The 15303-nt window shown below is 36.3% G+C and overlaps 1 long non-coding RNA gene across 1 annotated transcript in view; it reads left to right on the top strand.

Moving 5' to 3' along the window:
* Positions 1–15303, top strand: part of LOC141584252 (uncharacterized) — a 58899-nt gene that overhangs the window by 22606 nt on the left and 20990 nt on the right. The window contains exon 2 of the long non-coding RNA XR_012517168.1: positions 7682–7731. This is a non-coding gene — a long non-coding RNA (uncharacterized LOC141584252). The remainder of the gene's footprint in view (positions 1–7681; positions 7732–15303) is intronic.

Genomic DNA, 15303 nt, shown 5'->3' with positions numbered 1-15303 from the left:
CTATGGCTCTAGCAGTGACAGAGCTTCCTGGAATGCTGTTACTCTCCACATTTTCTTTTTTTTCCTCTGGCCAGCTGCTATTCATCCTTTAGGCCTCAACCCCAACATCATTCTTTTAGAGGGGCCTCCCAGCCCTCAGGCTACATTATGTTTCTGCACTTCCATTGCACCTAGCATTTTTCCTGTCATAATATCCATCAAACATTACGGTAATTGACCACCGTATTGTCTTCCCTACTGGACTGAGAGCTCCATGAGCACAGGGTTTATGGGAACAGCCTCACCCTCATATTTGCAAAGTGTTATGTCTTACACATGTAGGTTCTCAATAAATACTTGCTGAACAAATGAGCCCAAGATAACCACCTAAAACCAGGGAGTCTCAGGTTTCAGGTAGCTGCCCATGAAACAGTACCTTCAATCCTGCTTTGATCCTGTTGTTTGTTCTCTGTTCCACCAATGTCAGGGACAGTGACTGCATGGTACTTAATCTGATCAGAAGTTCATGAAGAAACTGATTAATAACATAATTTTTTCAATGATTATTTTAGGTTCGGGGAGACATGTGAAGGTTTGTTAAATAGGTACATTCAGGTCATGGGGTTTTGTTGTATGGATTATTTCATTGCCCAAGTATTAGACCCAGTACCCAATAGTTATATATTCTGTTCCTCTCCCACCTTCCACCCACAACTCTTAAGTAGACCCCCATGTCTGTTATTTCCTTCTTTGTGTTCATAAGTTCTCATTATTTAGCTCCCATAAATGACAACATGCAGCATTTGGTTTTCTCTTCCTGCGTTAGTTGGCTGAGGATGATGGCCTCCAGCTCCATCCATGTTCTCATAAAAGACATCATCTCATTTTTTTAGTAGCTTGCATAGTATTCTATGGTGTATATGTACCACATTTTCTTTATCCTATCTGTAATTTATGGGCATTTTAGTTAATTCCATGTCTTTGCTATTATGAACAGTGCTGCAGTGAACATTCATGTGTATGTGTCTTTATGCTAGAGTGATTTCTATTTCTCTAAGTATATACCCAGTAATGAGGTTGCTGGGTCAAATGGTAGTTCTGCTTTTAGCTCTTAGAAGAATAACCACACTGCTTTCCACGAAAGTTGAATTAATTTACTCTCTCACCAACAGTACATAAGTGTTCCCTTTTCTTTGCAACCTCACTAGCATGTTGTTTTTTGACATTCTAATGTCAGATTAAATCTCACTGGGATTTTTATTGGCATTTCTCTAATAATTAGTGATACTGAGCTTTTATTTATATGCTTGTTGACAGCATAGTAACAGAATTTTTCATTCTAAAAAAAAAAAAGAAATCTAATCCAGACAGAAATGTCTAGATGCAACTGTTGACCATTATGTAATAGACTTACTAAGAAAGAAAAACAAGCTAATCGTCTCTTAATTCATAACATCATGAAATCCAAAAATAGATTTAATGGAGATAACATAGAATAGAAGTATAAATAGCTAGACTAACCTATGAATTTTGTTATTATCAAAATATTTATAGGAAAAAAATTAAACATAAAATTTAGAGTAGCAAATTTTGACTTTAGAAAATCAGACTTAGTAGAAATAACTATAAAAGAGAAAACTCTCAATGAAAAGACATATCTGATAAAAGTTAATTTGAAGTTCAAAAGTGATCGAGTAAAATCCATAGTACAATTGAGCCCACTGAAAATAATTATAGTAAGACAAAAATGGTAAAAGATAAGAATTCAAAATTATTTGACTGCTTTTAGAGATAATTAAACAATAAGCTGGCTTAATAAATTTTTACCTGGAAAATTTTGGCATCATTTTATTACTAAATATTATATGTATATATTCACATATACACACATACCCCAATATATATTATATATATGTAATACATATTTAATTAAGTGTGTCAACATCCTTGGAAAAAAGAGTAAAATCAGCTGTGTCAAAATAATATAAATCAAAAGTTTCTGTGACCCAGGTGTTGTCTTTTATGGCTAATCTCACCAGCTCACAGGAATGTCAAGTGAGAATCAGATAATTGTCTGTTAAGCACAAAGTCTAAAGGAAAACAATTAATTCAGAATAAAGTATTAATATTAGATAGAAGCAACCTAAAAGGCTGATGTGTTCCTCTTCATAGCCAAGACTAGACACCCCAAATTCTTTGGTTTCTTATTTCATGTTTTCAAAGTGTTTTGTTTTGTTTTGTTTTTGTTTTTGTTGTTGTTTTTGTTTTTGTTTTGTTTTGTTTTGTTTTTGCCAGATTTAGAATACGAATTTCACCACCTTACTCCTCAGCATAAAACTTTTAACTACCAAGAGACTGGTGTTCTTATTTACTCACAAATAGTGTCACATGCAATCCCATCTTTGCAGTTTTGCTCCCTCTCTGCAATTCTCTCCTGTCTTTTTATCTATGTCCAAATCCATGCTTTCTGCTTCAAAATGTCTACCCTGATCAACACAGCCATATATTCTCTCCCCCTCTTGCTTTGAATTTTTTTTTTTTTTTTTTTTTTTTTTTTTAGAGAATGTATCACTATATCACCCAGACTGGAATGCAGTGCTGTAATCTCAGCTCATGGCAGCCTCAACCTCTTGGGATTAACTGATCCTTCCACCTCAGCCTTTTGAGTAGCTGGGACTACAGGCACATACAACCACACACAGCTAATTTTTTTGTTCTATTTTTTATTTGTAGAGGTGGGGTTTTGCCATGTTCCTTAGGGTAGTCTCAAACTCCTGAGCTCAAGCAAACCTCCTGCCTTGGCCTCCCAAAGTGCTGAGATTACAGGCATGAGCCACCATGCTCAGCCCTGAATTCCTGAACAATTTTTGTAATGTTTACAAATTGTTTCCTGACATTTTCATTTGTCATGGTTGTAAGAAATAGCACTTTATGTGGAGGAAGATATTCTGTCGATTTCTCCTAACTGAATAATGAGCTCCTTGAAAAAAGAGGAAGACAGTGCCTCAGCTCTGCATCTTCATACTGTCTTGAACATCATAGGCAACTGAGGTAAGCCTTTTAAGTTCTGAAAAAAATGGAAATACCTCTGGAAAACATTTGATCCTGAGAGATGCATTTCTCCATGAAAACTTAGCAGAAAATAAAATTATTCTGTTTAATAACTTTACCTAAAAAAATCTATGAAAACACACAGATCAGAGATTACAAACTATTAGCCTTTGGACACAGACATGTGTTCAGCACTCAAATAATGCTGTTTGCATTCTTACTTAATTCATTGCCAATCTCTGAAAATCAGAAAAATTCATATTAAAATCTACATTTTCACCTTCTCTTGAAAAACCAGAAGTGTTGGCAATACTGGGTCCATGTGGTTTAGCATGGCAACAATTGTCTGACTCAAACATGGCTAGCCCTTTGAGGTGTTTTTCACCATATTCTCTTCTCAGCTCTCTTCTCTGGTTTTCTATTAGTTGCCTGATCTAAATAGCCATTTGGGGTTATCTCACCGACTCTTTGAATTATTCTGAAGGGATAATAATGTTTCTGGTTGATCTTAGAATAACATTTTCCAAGAAGCAAAACTTCTTTCTCTACAGAAATGTGCCTCTGCTTTTCCATCTTCAGACAGGTCAAATAAATTACAAGTCAGATGCCATTCAACTGATGCTTGCGGCAATCTATATAAAAGGCAGCATTCTGAGTATTCAGGGGAAGAAACTGAGCTACCATTTATGTGATGAAATCATAGGATGGCTCAAGAAAAAAGGGAAGATATCATTAGTCAGCCAGACAGAATGTAAGATCTGCAGGAACTGGCAAAAAGTTCACTAAAATTACAGCAGAGAGGAGCACATGTTTGCTCAATAAACACACAGAGATTTAGAACCAGCAAAGACAGAATTCTAGCCCAGCTCTGAGAACAATTGTTTATGCTCTCACATGGAGGATACCTAATTTAGAAGGCTGTAATGAACCTCGATTGTCAGAAACTTCTCAGAAACACTGTGCAGCACAATTCACACCAAATGTGGTTTATAAAAAGTTGGTTTACTTATCATAAGAATATGTTGGGAGTAAAATCCAGAAAGGCAGAAAGAAGAACTGTGTTTAATCAAGAGGAAGTGGAGAAAATTATATATATGTATTTTTATATAGAAAAGAAGGAGAGGATATTTAGAGCCTTTTGGTAAACATCAAATCTAAGAAGGCTGTGTCTGTCTCTCACTGAGAATATTGTAAAGATATGAAGTAGGAAAGAATATACCACTAAAAGGAGCACAGTCTTTTGATTCTAACCTCCATCCCAAAACTATCAGACGATGCAGTTTTTAACAAGTTGTTCAGTGAAAAAGTGCTGCCCAAAAGGACTTGGGAGACTAATTCCCTTGTTTGCACATCAAGAAACTGAAATCCAGATAGGTTGCATGATATGCTGAGGTCATCATGCAGTCAGCAATTATTTACCAGATTACTTACTTACCAGATATCTCTCTCTCTCTTTTTTTTTTTTAAATGGAATTTTGCTCTTGTTGCCCAGGCTAGAGTGCAATGGCACAGTCTCTACTCACTGCAACCTCTGCCTCCCGGGTTCAAGCAATTCTTCTGCCTCAGCCTCCTGAGTAGCTGGGATTACAGGCATCTGCCACCACGCTCAGCTAATTTTGTATTTTTAGTAGAGATGGGGTTTCACCATGTTGGTCAGGCTGGTCTCAAATTCCTGACCTCAGGTGATCCACGCCCTCAGCCTCCCAAAGTGCTGGGATTATAGGTGTGAGCCACTGTGCCAGGCCCCAGATATCTCTTTTTGATGTACAAAGACGCGCCAAAGTCATTGCACTCAGATATCATAAAATCTATCAAGGAGAAAGGGCAGGAGCCCCAAAACAGCACGTATTAATAGAATAACAATGATAATGATAATCATAGTTTCCAGTTTCCATAAGCTGCAATGTTTTAAATGTGGTGTTTTGTGTTGAATTTCTGTCACCTAATTTATTCTTCCAAACTTCCGGTATGTAGGTCTAATCATCCGTATATTAAAGATGCAGTGGTTGAAGCTTAGGAATTAAAAATATTATTCATTCATTCAATAAATAATTCTAATTCAAGCTATTTGAAATATACTTATGTGTGTATATATATATCCAGTAGGAGTAAGTGGTATGAAGAAAAAGTAAGGCAATAGGATAGGAAGAGAAAAAAGGTCTCTCTGAGAGGTGATACTTGAGGAGAGACTTAAAGAAAGTGAGGAAAAGAGTCATTTGGGGGAAGAATATTTGTGGCACAAGAATAAAAATAATGAAGGCCCTGGATGAGAGTATACATAAGAAATATTCTCTGTTTCCCATTTCCTAGGAGATAAGATAAATCAAACTTGAATCCTTCCATCAAGAAACTTATAATTTACTAGAAGGGCAAAACTTGTGCACTAATATCAAAATACATGGTAGACTACGAAAGAGATAGAAATAAAATTAAAAGTCAACAGGGATGGATATTTTGTTTAACTTGGCAACAGGGAACCACTGTGGGTTGGAAAAGTTTGAAAACCTCCCAGAAGTGTCTTTGGAACTTACCTTTAAGAACAAAATAATATTTATCCAAGTAATATTTGGATATAAGGTAGATTCTCAAGAATGAGGAATGCTTTCTAACCAGTGGCTAGGACTTTGCAGAAAAAGTAGAACAATGCTCTTTGGGAAGAGTATTACAGAAAGAAGTAGTTCAATTTGGCCAGGACATAACAGCAATGAGAGCAAAAAGAGAGAGAGAGAGAGAGAGAAAAAAAAAATTGGAAACACTGAATGAGTTGTATTCAATTCAATCCGAGCTAAGGCAGTTGGAAGTAAATCTAGTAGGAGTTGATGACTTATTGAATCTAGACATTGAAAACAAGGATGAAGTGAAGATGACACTGATGTTTTGCACCTTGGCGACAAGGAGAAAGATGAATAGAAATAAGAACATCAGGAAGAGGAGTAGGTTGGTGACCTGGAAGATGATGTGTTTAGTATGTTAAATATGAGCCCTTAGAGCAATGGTTCTCAATAATTCTCGTGCATCAAAATTAAAGGGAGTGCTCATGAAAACACTGATTTCTGGGCTCCACCTGCAAGAGTTTTCAAATCATAAATGCATAAAATTTTGCATATCTAGCAAATTCCCAAGTAGCTTAGATGCTGCTGGAGCGGAGACTACACTTTGAGATCCACTGTCTTGGAAGAATATTTCGGCTGACACAGACAGAGGAAAATGCAGGACTAGAAAAAGGTTATCCCCTGAGAGTGGCAATGTAGCCAATGGGGCCCAGAGAATAGTGACAAAGTTTTGCAAAGGTCACTGTGGGCATCTTCTCAGAGAAACAAATGACAACTTAATCATTGATTTACATTTCTCTCCATTTCATTGTCACACATTTTCTGTTCTTAACATGTCAATGACATAGCAACTATCCTAAGGAGTAGATGTTTCCAAATGACTTTGAAAGTGTTCTGGAAAGCACTATCCAATAGGAACATAATGCAAGCTACATATATAACTTTTAAATTATCTAGTACATTCATTTAAAATAAGAACAAAAAGGTAAAAAGAAAGATGAAATTATGTGCAAAATATATTCAATCAAAATGCAGTAAATATAACAAATTATTAAGAAGATATTTTACTTTTTTCTTTTAAGTCTTTGAAATCGAGTGTATATTTTACACTTACAGGGCATCTCAACTTGGACTAGACACAAAATAAGTACTCAATAGCCCCTCTTCTTCTGGAAGGCTTTCAAACTTTTCCAAACTGCAGTGGTTCCCTGTTGCCAAGTTAAACAAAACATCCACCTGTTTTGACTTGTAATTTCATTTCTCTCTCTTTTGTATTCTACCATGTTTTTTGATGTTTTGTTTTACCCTTCTAGTAAGTTACTGGTTTCTGGAGGGAAATATTCAAGTTTGAATCCTTACTATAACACGGTGGCTATCGTAGTGCACAATGCAGCACTAGAATCTTGTGATGGAAATACCTAATAATAATAATAATAATGACAGAGTTATATATGTTTGAGATTTAAGAGCAGCAATCATGAAACTACGACCAAATGTAACTTAAACATTACTGAATGTGATGGTTAATTTTCAGTGCCAACTTGATTGGACTAAGAGATACCCAGAGAGCTAGTAAAGGAAAAGGTTGGCATGTGTCTGTAGGAGTGTTTCTGGAAGAGACTGACATTTATGTCAGTGGACTAAGGAAGGAGAGCTGCCTTCACCCAATATGGGAAAACACCATCCAATTAATTGAGGACCTGAATAGAACAAAAAGGCAGAGGAAAAGTGAATTTGTGTGTGCTCTTTCTCTGGCACACTCTTTCGGAGATGGGATACCCTTTTCCTCCTGTCTTTGGACATTAGGACTCCAGATTCTTTAGCCTTGAGTCTTGTAGTTACTTTGGCAGCCCCCTAGAATCTCAGGCCTTCAGCCTCGGACTGAGTCATGAAACAGGCTTTCCTGGTTCTTTAGCTCATGAGTGATACAGTGGGACTTAGCCTTCATAATCGCATCAGCCAGTTCCCATAAGAAATTCCTTCTCATATATTTATGTATGAGATAGATAGGCAGACGGACAGATGGATAGATGCAGTTATCTTACTGGTTCTGTTTCTCTGAAGAAATCTGACTAAAACACTGTTCGTAATTTGTTTAGGCCAGGACAGAAGCCAGAAAAAGTCCATGAAGAGAGAACCAAGGATAAGTGTAAGTAAAAGTAAATTGACTTTTCTTCCAGCCATGATGGAGTAACAGGAACCAGATTTACCCTCCTGACTGAAAGATGAAAAAAACCCTGACAAAACACATAAAACAGTGGTCATTATATATTAGATATTATATATACAGTACAGGCTATAAATCCTGAGAGGGAAGAAATAGACAAGGTAAGACTTATGAAGGCATATGCTTACAGTTGGGAGAGTTTCTACATCATAGGGGATGGAAGGAGAGCCCAAATGGAGGTTAGCAATTTCTGTGAACTGAGAGAACATTCAGTTGAAAGCCTGGAGAGGCTCAGGAGAGAAGAGTTTGGATCATGGGAGAAGGCAGAATGCATAGAAAGAGAATTTCAGAAATCCCCTAGCATCTCATGCAAATCTACAGTTGAGTAGTGGAAGAAGATGACCTGGGTCGGGAGGAAAAAACACCCTAAAGTATTAGAAGGAACAATCTGTGGAACTCACAGAGTTGGGAATTGTTTGTGTTCATTCTAGCAAGGGAAGAGAAAACTCATAATTCACAGGACATTGAGTAGAGAACACAAAAGGCATTATCTCCAAGTGGGAAGAAATCAGCCCTAAACTAAGACTACTCTGATTCACATAATAAAGCTGAAAAGTAATCCTCAAAAGAATAAAAGTATTACCAAATCATTTAACTTTGTCTTGGAGAAAAATTCAAGCATTTTTATAGAAATACAAAAATATCTAGTACCAAACAAGTTAACATCACAATGTCTGGCATCCAGTAAAAATTGTCAGGCATACAAAAGAGCTAAAAACATGACCCATAATTTGGGGGGGAATCAATGAATGAGACCCAGAAACTTTGAAAATGATAGAATTAGTAGACAATAAAATTAAAAATATTATTACAATTGGATTCTGTCTCTGTCAGTCAAGGATTCTATAAGAGAATGCCACAAACTTAGTGGCTTAAACAACAGGAATTCATTTCTCATAGTTCTGGAGGCTGGGAAGTATGAAAGTTGATTGCCAGCATGATCAGGTTCTGGTGAGGGCCTTCTTCCTGGTTTGTAGATGGCTGCTTTCTCACTGTGTCTTCACATGGCAGAGCATGAGAGAGAGAGAGCTCTCAGGTGTGTCTTCATCCCCTTATGAGGTCCAAACCTCTTAGAGGCCATACCTCCAAACTGTACAGGGTTTAAAGCTTTAACATATGAATTTTGGGGGGTACATATTCAGTCCATATGCTCAATAGAGAAAAATTGAGTATGTGAAACAGAGACATATATATATATATATATATATATATATATATATATATACATGTACACACACACACACACATATGTATACATATATTTGAGATGGAGTCTCACTTTGTTACCCAGGATGGAGTGCAGTGGCACCATCTGCGTTCACTGCAACCTCTGCCTCAAGGCTTTGAGAAAGTCTTCTGTCTCAGCCTCTCTAGTAGCTGGGACTATAGGCGCACACCACCATGCCTGGCTAAGTTTTGTATTTTTCGTAGAAACAGAGTTTCACCATATTGGTCAGGCTGTTCTCGAACTCCTGACCTCAGGTGACCGATACACCTTGGCCTCCCAAAGTGCTAGAATTACAGGTGTGAGCCACCGTGCCTGGCCAAGAGTATATTTTTTAAAAAGACTTCTAGAGATGCTAACTACAATGGGCGGGATTAACAGTAGGTTAGACATTGCAAAAGAAAAGGTTTATATATAAAGCAGAAAATAGATTGAAACAAAAGTTGAAGAGCATTAGTGAACTATGGGGCAAGTGAAAGTAGTCTAATATATGTAATATTGGAGTTCTCAAAGATGGGGGGATTGGAAGAAAATATATTTGAAGAAATGATAGCTAAAAATCTTTCATGTTTGAAAAAACAATAAACACGCATGTCCAAGAATCTCAATGAACTCCAAATACACAGAACATAAAGGACATTACAGCAAAGAATAGCACAGAAAGATTACTAATATCTTGGTCTTCTCTGGCTACCATAGCAAAATACCGTAGACTGGGTTGCTTACATAATCAAAAGATATTTTCTTACAGTTCTAGAGACTGGAAGTTCAAGATCAAAATGTTAGCAGGGTCAGTGTCTAGTGAGAACTCTTTCCTTGGGTGGAAGATGGACAACTTCTTGCTATGTCCTCACATAACCTTTCCATGATACCATATGCACAAACAGAGAGAATGTTCTGGTTTCTCTGTCTCTTTTTAAAAGGGCACTGATTCCATCACACTGGCGGTTAGGGTTTCAACATGCAAATTTTCAGGGAACACGTTTCAGCCTATAACAGCCAAAAAAAAAAAGTAATGATGAAAATATCTTAAAAGCAGTCAGAGAGAAAAGACAGATTAATATGGAGAAACAGAGATAAGGATGATGGCAACTTTCTAATCAGAAACAACGCAAGCAAGACAGTGGAGCAATCTCCTTAAAGTTCTGAAAGACAAAACTCTCAACCTTTTAGGATAACCTTTAGACATTTTTTTCTTTCAAATAAAAGGCCACCTAAAATTAGAAAAGATAAGTAGGGGTACAGAAAAGGCTTAATTATGAATTACAGGTTTTTTTGAGCAATGAGAAACAGATCTCTGCAGCTAGTTGTATCATTTGAAGAATATCCTTTTTCTCAATGCTTACAGAAGACTCTAGAATAAGAATAGTCATTTAGAAACTCTATTTTCTCTCTCCCATCTTGATTCCTATTATATTTGGAACAGGTGTCTCCAAAACAAACTTTATATAATAAGAGGTTTGTTGTAAAGAGATTTTGATACTTGCCAGAAGTCTAACAACTTTCGTTATGGTAAAAGTTAGCTCTCACCACCTGCTTTGAGCAAAACATTGCAGAGTTCTCTTCCTTGCCCCGCCAAAACCAACCAACAAACAAAACTCCAATTACTTTATCTTCCTTCAAGTTGAATAATGCTGGTGGCTAGATAAAACTTTTCTGACTCCTTGTTCCCGCTCTCTACCAACAAGAAAAGAAATGAATATGTCATATGCCAAACTTTTCATCGAATTCGGGTTCAATTTCTCAACTGTTTCACATTTCAACTTTAATATAATTAAGATGGTGACTCTCAAAGTACGTTACAGAGAAATAAATTACTGACTTCTCTCTGCGAAACCATGTAATAGAATCAGACATTGCTTGATTTGGGAAGTACCTTTGTTTTACAGATGGAGAACTCAGGAAAGTGAAGAAAACTCTCTGCGGTGTTAATAGGTTTTTCATGATGGTGTCTCCATCCCAGGCAATGTGTTAACAATGGAAAAGGCACAAACTTTGGAGTTGGGTGAACCTGGATGTGAAGATTTGAAGTCTGTATCCATGTACAGTGTGTACATGGACAATTTACTTAACTCATTAAGCCTCACACTCCTTAACCATAAAATGGAAATGTTAGCTAGCTACTTATAGTTGTAATAGAAATTAATCAGATGTATGTATAGCAGGGTCAAAACTTGTGCACTAACAACGGAATTGCCTTTATTCTATATTTATATATAAAACCTTTATCTTTATATATATAAAAAGAATATATATATAAATATATATTTAAATTTATATATATTAATTTATGTATATAAATTTATATATATTTACATATATTTTAAATATATATAAATAATAAAGGCAATTCAGTTGTTAGTGCACAAGTTTTGACCCTGCTATACATATATTTATATATATTAAATATTATATATATTAAATATTATGAATATATATTAAATTTATATTTAATATATATTATATGTACAAATTATATATATTTACATATAAATATATAATTATATAATATCTAATATATCTAATATATCTATCTAATATATAATGTATAAAATATATAATGATATATATATTATATATATTACATAATATATAATATTATATTAGATATATATAATAGATATTTATATAAATATATATTTATATTGCTGGCAGCCAGGGTGGCCATCCAGGTGGGCTCTCTGCTGGGTGCTGTCTCCATGTTCCCTCCTGTCAGCATCTACCGCATGTTCCACAGCAGAAAGGACTGTGCAGACCCTTGTGGCTCCTGAGCCTGAGCAGTTGGGGACCCCACTCCCCCATGCCTGTATTTACCTCAGTGCTGCCCCCGTGCCTGAATGCTGCAGCCCAGGAGGCCCCTGTGCCTGCACACTCGTGGACACACACACTCCATAGGAGACCCTGGCTCTCCAGGCGGGGGTCAGGGGCAAGGACCAGGCTTGGAGCCAGGGACTGGCTGGGGCTATAGGGTGAGCCCCAGGGCCTGGGACCTACATGTGGCTTGTGTAATAAAACATTTTTAGGTAAAAAATATATATATTTATTTATATATATATAAATTATGTATATTAAATATTGTTTATATATAAATACATAAATATTTTGACCCTGTTATATATATAAAGAATATATAAAGAATAAAGGCAATTCAGTTGTTAGTGCACATATATATGTATACATAAATTAAACTCTTTCCTAAAGCTCCAATCTCCACAAAGTAAAAAAATATTATTCTATCCAATTTTAATAAATCTAGAGCAATCAATGACTTTTAAAATCAAATAATTATTTCAGTGCTTTCCAATTCCTAGCCACTTTGGGGAACATATTCAGTCTTTGGAGGTTTATTCCCTTTCCCCATCTCTATTGTCAACTCCTAGGTTGATCTAAGTTACCAGAGAGATTCATGTGTGCCCTCTTCTGGCACCAGAGAAGAGTTAGCAATCCCCATGGGCATGAATAGGAGATTTCTAGGCATGAGCCTGCCATGTCACTAGGCATTCTCAGTTGATACCACTGAAGTTGGTCTGGCCTCACTGGCCTTTTGGGTATTATGCCAACATCAGCCACTAAAGACAATGAACTTAGTCATTGCCTCCAGAAGGCAGCTCCCTGCCTTCTGCAGCTTCTTTATGTTCAATCTGGCTTCAGTTACTCAGCTCTTACTGTACTTCCCTGAAGCCTCCTCAGGTGCTCAGAAACAATCAGCTACTTTCCCTGAAACTCTCCTGAATCTTCTCTTGAGCCCACTTGCTAGAACTTTCCCTGGTCATGACGACTTGACCATTGCTTTACTATGCAGATTTCTGGGACTCTCATAATTCCAAACAGAAAGTGGAGTGCACCTGCTTTCCAATTGTCTGAGGTTTATTTTGCTTCACATCCTTTCATCATGGTGCAAAGCCAGGAAATGACATAGGCTAGTTTACAAGGAACTCAAGTAGTGTCTCTGCCTTTAGTAGTCTTCTCTAACTTGCTCCCTAAACTTCTCCCTAATTCCAAAGGGTGTTTTGTTTCCCACCCTGTAGAAATGGTGGGGGGACTTCCTTTCTGAGCTTCAATTTTCCCTGCTCTGTGATTTATACCATAGCCAAAGATTTTTTTTAGTTTCTTCAAATCCTGTAAAAATTCTGGTGGCCAGAAGTCTAGTGTTAGTGTCAATAGGCTAATATCATGGTGTTGGCAGGGCCACTTCTGTACTCTGTTGGGGAGAATTCCTTCCTTACCTCTTCCATATTTGAAGTTAATTCCTGGGCTCATGGTCCCTTCCACCATTAAAGCCAGCAATATAGCATCTTCACATCACTCTGTCTCCTCCCATAATCACATCTCCTTCTGCCTTCCTAGTGTGTCTAATCTTTCTCTGCCTCTTAGAAGAAGGTTTATGATGGCATTTGGGATTCACCCAGATAATGCAGAACAATCCCCTCAACTCAAGACCCTTAACTTAATCACTCCTGTGAAAACTTTACCAAGAAGGTAAATTTTCCATAGATCAGTTGCTGATAACTTGAGAGAGGGTCACTGTCCAGCCCACTCCAGCTACCTGTGTAATTAAATGGTAAAAAGATGTTTTCAACAGACTGTACTGGAGCACTGGCTATGTATGTGGAAAAAGATAAGATATTCCTATTTCACACTGCATGTACAAATTAATTTGAAATGGATCATAGTCTTAAATGTAAAAGTTAAAACTATAAAGCTACTAATGTCAGTATTTTTCTGAATTTGATATTCTTCAAAGCAGCTAGTATAGTGTGTGATGTAAGAGAATTATGTGAGAGTTTAATCACCTCATTGTCTCATTCATTCATTTAAATGTTGAAGGAAAATGTTAACCCGGATGTATTTATACCCTCTTTATTATCAGAAATGTACTCCAATTTATAAAATGCATACACTGGAATAGGAAACTTTATATTAATCAAATAGGTGAGGATAGTGAAATAAAGTGTTTAAGAAAACTTAAGCCAGTGGAGAGGTTAGTAAATAAATTGCATGCTGGGAGTCTCAGGTCTGGTATCTTAAAATCTGACTCTTCTATCTGCTGGCACAAAGGACATAATATGTTTAGTATCCATAAAATTTTAAAGTGTCTATAAAATAAAAACATACTTGTTACCCAAAAGAATCATAGTTTTCCTGATACTGAGACTTGGAAAAAATTCTCCCTGAGTCTTCATGAAGAGAAAGTGGTCTGTAGTGAACATTTCCTCAATATCAGTCCTTCCATTAATTTAACAAAGAATTTCCAGGACACTTCAGGATGCCCCTCAGTGTAGACAGATGAACGAGAGCTAAAGTGCACCTCAATAAAGCCAGTTCTACAGAGTCAGAGAACTGTCTATGTCGCTAGCTAATAATTGAGTTTTATCTGAAATGAATAGATATTATACAAAAGAAAATAAAAAGGATCTTCTCTTCAAATAGGTTTGAGAGACTCTGGGTTAAAAATGCTTAAGAGAGTAAACCTAGTAAAAGTGTGGTGAACCTAACCTTTATTCATTTAGGTAGTACTTACGGAATAGAACCGTGGTTCTTCTAGAAGAAAACACAAAACCCCAGTTCTTCATGCCACTGTCTGATTTTTTAAAAAAACAAAAAGATAACATTCAAGAGGGTTCATTGTTGTGGGACTGTTCAGAGCCTTTAATTCACTAATGTATATTGTGATTTTTTTAAAGTCATTATTTCCCATACTATCAAACTAATTTGCCTGGAATTAATTTCCCAATTATGTTTCTCAAATTAACTATGTGGGGAATATTTTAGAGTATCTGTAGAAGCTAGTATTTTGCTAACGACACTTTGATTAAAGTTGATCCAGAGAAACAATACATCCATCTAGTGCTACAGCTCTTGTCAAACTGTGGATTGCGTGTTGTGAATGAGATGTAAAGAATAAAGGATAAAAGGAGGCCAGGAGAAACCTTATTTCTAGCTTGCATGCCTTTGTCCAGGCTCTGCATCAGAGGACATTGTCTTTTTCTGGTGTATGAGGCCGAAGAGTTGAGTTTCATCCTTGCAAACTAGTTAGCAGTAGATGTGTTTGTAGTCAAATGCATTAATCTGCAGCAGCATTGCCCCCATCTCCAAAAAAAAAAAAAAAAAAAAAAAAAAGAAAGAAAGAAAAGCTGAAGAAACAAAGGTGTTTATTTGGTTCACAATAAAAACAATTTTAGATAAATACTTAGAAACAAAAAAACCCCAAACAAAGGTTTTAGAAACAGACATATTCAAAACACACAATGACAGAATAAAACAATTAA

The sequence above is a fragment of the Saimiri boliviensis genome, chromosome 4 (genome assembly GCF_048565385.1).
Source record: "Saimiri boliviensis isolate mSaiBol1 chromosome 4, mSaiBol1.pri, whole genome shotgun sequence".
Taxonomy (NCBI): Eukaryota; Metazoa; Chordata; class Mammalia; order Primates; family Cebidae; genus Saimiri; species Saimiri boliviensis.
This window is presented reverse-complemented; position numbering and strand designations above follow the sequence as displayed.